This window comes from Rutidosis leptorrhynchoides, chromosome 11 (assembly GCF_046630445.1).
Source record: "Rutidosis leptorrhynchoides isolate AG116_Rl617_1_P2 chromosome 11, CSIRO_AGI_Rlap_v1, whole genome shotgun sequence".
NCBI classification, from domain to species: Eukaryota; Viridiplantae; Streptophyta; class Magnoliopsida; order Asterales; family Asteraceae; genus Rutidosis; species Rutidosis leptorrhynchoides.
Genome location: NC_092343.1, coordinates 281,329,216 through 281,337,959, shown reverse-complemented (window position 1 = coordinate 281,337,959; position 8,744 = coordinate 281,329,216).

Here is an 8,744-nt window from a genome sequence, read left to right as displayed (position 1 = left end):
CTGGCTTGTGGCATTTTTTTTAAAGGCTTATATGAGGTTCGTGAATCCAAGGCCAACCCTGCATTGTTCAATGTCGTCATATGTATTTTTACTACAAAATACAGTATTGTGAGTTCATATGCTCCCTTTTACTCTTTACATATTTGGGACTGAGAATACATGCGCTTTTTTTTACATCTGCTTTATTAAATGCTTTGAAATATATTTTGAACTGAGAATACATGAAATGCTTTTATAAATGTTTGACGAAATAGACACAAGCAAAACATTCCTTGAATGAATTATTATACAGACAGAAGTTATGTGGATTATTATTGAATTAGTTGGACGTGATAATTGCCACTAATTGTTGTGAAAATATTTTCCCCTGATTATTATTGCTTGATAACCTAAGAATTAGAATCGGGTATGGCCCTTATTCACGCGAATCCTAAAGGTAGCTACCGGGTTTAACACCCCCACCCAGAATGTTCACTAGAAGAAAGAGCTAGTGGGCGTTGTGTTTAGTACTTCGAAGTTTATATATTATACAGACAAGATGTTCTGTTTTGGGGATATTATTGATGCGCAATATATGTTAACGTCGGTTACCATGTTGAGCAATGAAATCGAAATGAATGTTATGTATCGAGAGAATGATTTTTATACACGGGATATGTGTATTAGTTTTGTGCATGAGATATGTGTACGATTATTTAAAAATCGCGAGGCAACCTACGGGGGAGAAAAGGGTACGAACCTACTCTGCTAAGCATTATGAAAAATGGTTTCGTACACGAGATAGGTGTACTGTATTTGAATCTTGTGGTCTATCAAAATGATGAATTTTATTGTTTACGATAAACCTATGAACTCACCAACCTTTTGGTTGACACTTTAAAGCATGTTTATTCTCAGGTATTAAAGAAATCTTCCGCTGTGCATTAGCTCATCTTAAGGATATTACTTGGAGTTATTCATGAAATATTTCAAAAGACGTCGCATTTGAGTCATTGAGTTCATCAAGATTATTATTAAGACAATTATAGTTGAATATATTATGAAATGGTATGCATGCCGTCAACTTTCGATGTAATGAAAGTTTGTCTTTTTAAAAACGAATGTAATGTTTGTAAAATGTATCATATAGAGGTCAAGTACCTCACGATGTAACCAAATGTAATGTATTCGTCCAGATGGATTAGGACGGGTCGTTAAACTCTTCGGGTAACTCTAGCCTATAAGCAACTTCACTAACACGAGCCAAAATCTTGAAAGGTCCAATAAACCGAGGAGCTAACTTTCCCCACTTTCGAAACCGAATAATACCCTTCCATAGCGAAACCTTAAGCATCACCATGTCACCTTCTTGGAACTCAATCGGTCGCCTTCGTTTATCGGCATAAGATTTTTGTCTATCTTGCGCCACTTTAAGTCAAGCCAGAATTATTTCAATTTTACTATTTGTCTCTAAAACCAAATCGGTACTCCCGATTTCCTTTTGTCCCACTTCACCCCAACAAACCGGAGTTCGACACCTTCGTCCATAAAGCATCTCATAAGGTGACATCCCGATACTAGTATGATAACTATTGTTGTACGAGAATTCCACCAAAGGTATATGCTCATCCCAGCTACCACCGAAATCAATAACACACGCCCGTAACATATCCTCCAACGTTTGATTCGTACGTTCAGTTTGACCGTCCATTTGAGGATGATGCGTCGTGCTCATTTTTAATTGTGTACCCATATCCTCATGAAACTTATTCCAAAATTGAGATGTAAAACGAGTATCCCTATCCGAAACAATAGATATAGGAACCCCATGCCTCGTTATCACTTTTTTAATAAACAACTTTGATAAAGTCTCCACCGAAATCATCTCTCGGATGGGAAGAAATAATGCACTTTTAGTCAACCGATCAACTATCACCCAAATTGTATCAAATTGAGCTTTCGCCGTCTTTGGCTACTTTGTAATGAAATCCATGGTAATGTGCTCTCATTTCCATTTCAGGATTTCTAACGGTTGCAACATACCATACGGTTTTTGGTGCTCGGCCTTAACTTGCAAACACTAAACGTATTGTTCAACATATTTAACCACATCACGTTTCATTCCGGGCCACCAATACTCTTTCTTCAAATCAAGGTACATCTTCGTCGCACCCGGATAAATGGAATACTTTGACTTATGTGCTTCATCAAGTAGCACTTGTTGGCAGCCACCCATTTTAGGCACCCACACTCTCCCTTGAAAGGACAACAAACTATGGGGACCTAAGGTAATAGACTCCGTTTGCCCCATAATTCGCTCTTCATGCTTGTTGTTAACGAAAGCTTCAATTTGAATCTCCCCAAGCTTTACAAGAAAATCGTTATTAATAGTCATGCATAACGATCCAACTCGTATTGCTGGATATTGACTCTTTCGACTTAATGCATCCGCAACCACATTCGCCTTACCCGGATGGTAAAGTATCTCACAATCGTAGTCTTTCAACAAATCGATCCACCCACGTTGACGATTGTTCAAATCTCGTTGATCAAAGAGATGTTTCAAACTCTTATGATCCGAATAAATCGTACATTTAACAACCATACAAGTAGTGGCGCCAAATTTTCAACGCATGAACCACTGCCACCAATTCAAGATCATGAGTCGGATATCTCTTTTCGTGTTCCTTTAATTGTCTAGAGGCATAAGCGATGACTTTACCACGTTGAATTAGAACACACCATAGCCTATTTATTGAGGCGTCACAATAAACCGTCATATCTTCAATTCCTTCCGGCAGTACCAACAACGGAGCTTGACACAATTTCACCTTCAACAGTTGGAAAGCAATTTCTTGCTCATTTTCCCAATTGAATCTCACGTTCTTCCTCGTCAACTTCGTCAACGGAGAAGCGATTTTAGAAAAGTCTTGGATAAACCGACGATAATAGCCGGCTAATCCAAGAAAACTTCGGATTTTCGTAGGTGTAGTCGGTTGTCCCCAACCCTTTACCGCCTCTATCTTTCCCGGATCTACTTGAATACCTTCTTTATTCACAATATGGCCAAGGAATTGCACTTTCCTTAGCCAAAATTCACATTTGAAGAATTTAGCATACAACTTCTCCTTCCGCAACGTCTTCAACACCTCACGCAATTGATGTTCATGTTCCTTCATACTCTTAGAATAAACGAGTATGTCGTCAATGAACAAAATTACTGACTTGTCCAACATAGGTTGGCATACTCGGTTCATAAGATCCATGAATGCCACAGGCGCATTCGTAAGACTAAAAGGCATTACTACAAATTCCAAATGCCCGTAACGAGTTCGAAAGGTCGTCTTCTCAATATCTTCCTCACGGACCCGCATTTGGTGATAACCGGACCGTAAGTCAATTTTAGAAAAGTAAGTCGCACCTTGGAGTTGGTCAAACAAATCGTCAATCCGAGGCAATGGGTAACGATTCTTGATCGTCACCTTGTTCAACTCTCGATAATCGATACACATCCGCATACTACCATCTTTCTTCTTTACGAATAAAACCGGAGCGCCCCATGGTGAAGCACTCGGTCGGATGAAAACCTTTTCAAGCAACTCTTGGGTTTGATTCAACAACTCTTGCATTTTCGTTGGCGCTAACCGATAAGGATTTTTAGCAATGGGGGTAGCCCCCGGAACCAACTCAATGCAAAATTCAACTTGTCTTTCTGCCGGAACACCCGGTAACTCATCCGAAAAAACGTCTTCGAATTCATTAACCACCGAAATATCACGAATGGACGAAGGCTCTTCACGCGTATCAACTATATGTGCAAGAAAAGCCATGCCACCGCCACTAAGGAAACGATGTGCCCGTGCATAAGTGCATAATGGTACAAGCCTCCCCCGCTTATCACTATGAATAATTAGCTCTCCCCCACTTGGGGCCTTTACACGAATAAACTTTTCATGGCATGCAATATCGGCTCCATAACGATCGAGCCAATCCATACCAACAACGATATCAAACTCACCTAAAGTCATCGGGATAAGATCGATTTTAAAGGTTTCGGCACCAAACACAACATTACAATTTTTACACACCTCAACCCCTAGCACCGTCTTACCATCCGTTATTTCGACTTCTACCGGATGACTCAACTTAGCTAGCGGTTTATTAAGCTTAGGCACAAATCTTGAAGACACAAAAGATAAATTAGCATCGCTATCAAATAGTATTTTCGCCGGATTAGAGTTAACCATGAAAGTACATGAGACAACTTCATTGGATTGTTTGGCTTCATTATTAGTCATCAAATAATTTCGTCCCTAATGATACGCATAGCACATAGGGCTAATAATTGGTTTTATGCTTGAGCCTGGCCCGTTAGCGGCCCATTTGCCTTTTCCTTGGAAACCCTAAATATGCCTCTATAAATAAAGGGTAGGACTTCTACCCTAGAGTTTACACCTTGGAAGCTTAAACGCTCGCCTCTCCCTCTAGGGTTTTACCTACACAAGTGTAGGGTTTTCCCCTAAAACAGTCATAACCACCCTCCCGAAATCATCATCTCAGCTAGGGTTATCACGGTAACCGGACCGAAGGTTAAAGCCGCTGTACATAATAAACCCTCCTCTATTGCACTCAAGCGTATATCTAGCATTCGGTGGAAATATGCTTGATCATTTGGCGCTATCCGTAGGACCGGCAACAATAAATCTAGTATTCGTCCCCATTAATGAAAGAGGTAGTCGGATCTGATATCTGTAAGTCTCCTTTATTTTATCATATCTGTCAAGTAGAATAGTCTGGTACAGTTAAAGTTTCGGTAAAATAGAGGTACAATTAATTAATATTGTTATGTAAAAAAAAAAAAAGAAACGCCAACAACGTTTGTCTTTTTGATCAAGCTAATACTTTTGGGTTAAAGGTTTAGCAAACAGACACATAAATAAATCGATGATTTTTACTATTTGTCTACGCTTGTAAATACCTCTACCAGATTTATAGACCTACTTTCTGGCTATATTCTTGTTTACGACTATTATACATACACATGTACATGTATCTTTATCTCGATTTAACAAGATTGATAGGTGGCCATTAACGGCTTGAACGCTTACTTTTACGAAGTCTTTTGCTATACGTAAATATGTGCAAGTCACCCGAAACGTACCCGAATCGGAATCGGTGGCAATATCCTCACAATAAATTTTGTTGAACGATCGACCCAAGAATCACTAGTATTGTGGTATTTTCGTAACACCAAACTAACTGTATGCAAGTGAGTACGGGATGACAATTGGTTAAACAGAAACCGTATCATTTAGACTTATTGGCAATATTAGTTTATATCGGCTAAAGCCTCCAGTACTGGTCATACCACTAAGTTCACGAACAAAACTTCGAGTTTAACACGATGCCTTTGGGCCGATCTCGACACCTTCGGGCTGATCTCGCTGTATCCGGCGAGATGTTATCACTCGTTAACAAGTCAAGAGAATTAGCGAGTCAGGTCTTAACTCGCATCTGTAAGTTTCCGTTATGATTTATACAAATTGAATTCTTACATTCTACATGTTATTAATTACGAAAATGATAGCATAAATAATGATTTTTTTTTATGTTGTCTGACTCATACGCTGATCACGTGAATGTCAAAAACAAAGATTTGGTTTTCATTAATTGACGATTTGATTACCATAAATAATTGTTTTTCCATAAATCGAGATCACTTACGATTTTATAAGATTACATGTGTTTTTATGAAATTGCAATTTTTTTAATATTATCTCATATAATATATTCCAATTATCTTCGGATTGGAATTATTTATGGAATGGATGATGAGTTTATAGTACTGGAATAACTTTTATTTGTTTATTGGAGAGAAATGTTCAAATACTATAAGCTTCTGTTACTACCCATGTGACGCACAGTTTGTCACGCATAAGCTTAATTCGCGAAGGATGATTCATGAAGCTTATTATGATATGTTATTTTGCGAAGTTTAATTCGCGAGCAACGGGTGTATCACGCGCAATTTCTTGGTGTAATATGTATGGAGTAAATTTCAATACAACTAATTATTTTAGTTATATTGAAATAGGGACTGGCATAGTATATACTATAACTAGCGGAAAAAGAATTTTTCCTTTATCGGTGACGGTCGTACTCTTGGAAGGTTGGAAAGTGTCTCTTTTTGGAGATGAGGATCATGGTGCTAAAGTTCCACAATACTAGTCCGCGATGCCGCTCCATAATACCCTTGCGGTGCTAATCATGCAATATCACATTCCGCACTATTTGTACAAAATAGTCCATGGCGGCAACTCGTAAGACCATGGACAATTGTTTAAAGACCATGGTCGTGTAAGCGCCCATGGCATATTTATTAGTTCATGGCGGCAACGCGTAAGACCATGGACAATGGTTTAAAGACCATGGTCGTGTAAGCGCGCCTATGGCATATTTATTAGTGCATGGCGGCAACGCGTAAGACCATGGACAATTGTTTAAAGACCATGTTCGTGTAAGCGCGCCCATGTCATATTTATTAAGTCCATGGCAGCAACGCGTAAGACCATGGACAATTGTTTAAAGACCATGGTCGTGTAAGCACGCCCACGGCATACTTATTAGTCCATGGCGGCAACGCGTAAGACCATGGATAATTGTTTAAAGACCATGGTCGTGTAAGCGCGCCCATGGCATACTTATTAGTCCATGGCGGCAACGCGTAAGACCATGGATAATTGTTTAAAGACCATGGTCGTATAAGCGCGCCCATGGCATATTTATTAAGTCCATGGCGGCAACGCGTAAGGCCATGGACAATTGTTTAAAGACCATGGTCGTGTAAGCGCGTCCATGGCATATTTATTAACTCCATGGCGGCAATGCGTAAGACCATGGACAATGGTTTAAAGACCATGGTCGTGTAAGCGCGCCCATGGCATATTTATTAGTGCATGACGGCAACGCGTAAGACCATGGATAATTATTTAAAGACCATGGTCATGTAAGCGCGACCATGACATATTTATTAAGTCCATGGAGGCAACGCGTAAGACCATGGACAATTGTTTAAAGACCATGGTCGTGTAAGCGCGCCCATGGCATATTTATTAGTCCATTGCGGCAACGCGTAAGACCATGGACAATTGTTTAAAGACTATGGTCGTATAAGCGCGCCCATGGCATATTTATTAGTCCATGGCGGCAACGCGTAAGACCATGGACAATTATTTAAAGACCATGGTCGCGTAAGCGCGCCCATGGCATATTTATTAAGTCCATGGCTGCAATGCGTAAGTCCATGGAAAATTATTTAAAGACCATGGTCGTGTAAGCGCGCCCATGGCATATTTATTAAGTCCATGGCTGCAACGCGTAAGCTCATGGACAATTATTTAAAGACCATGGTCGCGTAAGCGCGCCCATGGCATATTTATTAAGTCCATGGCTGCAACGCGTAAGCCCATGGACAATTATTTAAAGACCATGGTCGTGTAAGCGCGCCCATGACATATTTATTAAGTCCATGGCAGCAACACGGAAGACCATGGACAATTATTTAAAGACCATGGTCCCGTAAGCGCGCCCATGGCATATTTATTAAGTCCATGGCTGCAACGCGTAAGCCCATGGACAATTATTTTAAGACTATGGTCGCGTAAGCGCGCCCATGGCATATTTATTAAGTCCATGGCTGCAACGCGTAAGCCCATGAACAATTATTTAAAGATCATGGTCGCGTAAGCGCGCCCATGGCATATTTATTAAGTGCATGGCTGCAACGCGTAAGGCCATGGACAATTATTATAAGACCATGGTCGCGTAAGCACGCCCGTGGCATATTTATTAAATCGATGGCGGCAACGCGTAAAATCACGGACACTTATTATAACCTCATGGCAGCATTGCGTAAACACATGAGATCACTTTATTTGCTCATGGTTACATACATGCTTTTGCACTGACCTTCTAAAAGTGGTTTAAGTTTCATTCTAGATTTCAACACCACTAAGTACTTTAGTACAATTGAAATGGGGGCTACCATGATATGAGCATAACTATTAGAAAGGTTTATTTTCCTTTCAGTGATTAGCGGTTGCATGCCAAAAATCTTTAAGCAGGTAGGATAGGCCCGCATACACATCACATATATTATTTTCGCGGTTAAGCCCGAAAAGAAAACACACTTATCGAGGGAATTGATCCACCCTCTACAAACTCAGTGTTTCTTATTTAGTGCATTCAAAACATTATAAACATTAAGTATGTTGATTGCACGCACCGCTGCACAGGGAACGCTCCGAATCCCAAGTGACATAGTTTAGTTTGGCTACTAAAACTATAAATAATGGTGACAGTAGTAAAACATTGGTTTATTTCAAACGCTTGCACACCGCGCAGGACGGAGATCTGCAAAGTCATGACTATAAAATACAAGTTTGGTTACTTGTCGATTTCACGGGCATTGAATTGGCCGGAAGACTCTTGAATAAGCATTGGTTTGCTTATATACGGATAGTGACATTGGTTTGTCCATGCGTAAAATACTTATAAGAAATTTATAAAAGTCAAGAGTGTAATATTTAGAGCATTGGTTTGCTCTCTATGCGGACAACATTGGATTGTTGCCGCAAGCATAGAAAGATTATGTCTGTATAGAGGGGTCGCTCCCGTCATGCAGCATGACATTTATTCTACGTTATTGTGTAAACAATGAAAACTGGATTTTTAATTTGCTATTTTGCAAATATTAAGGAACTAAG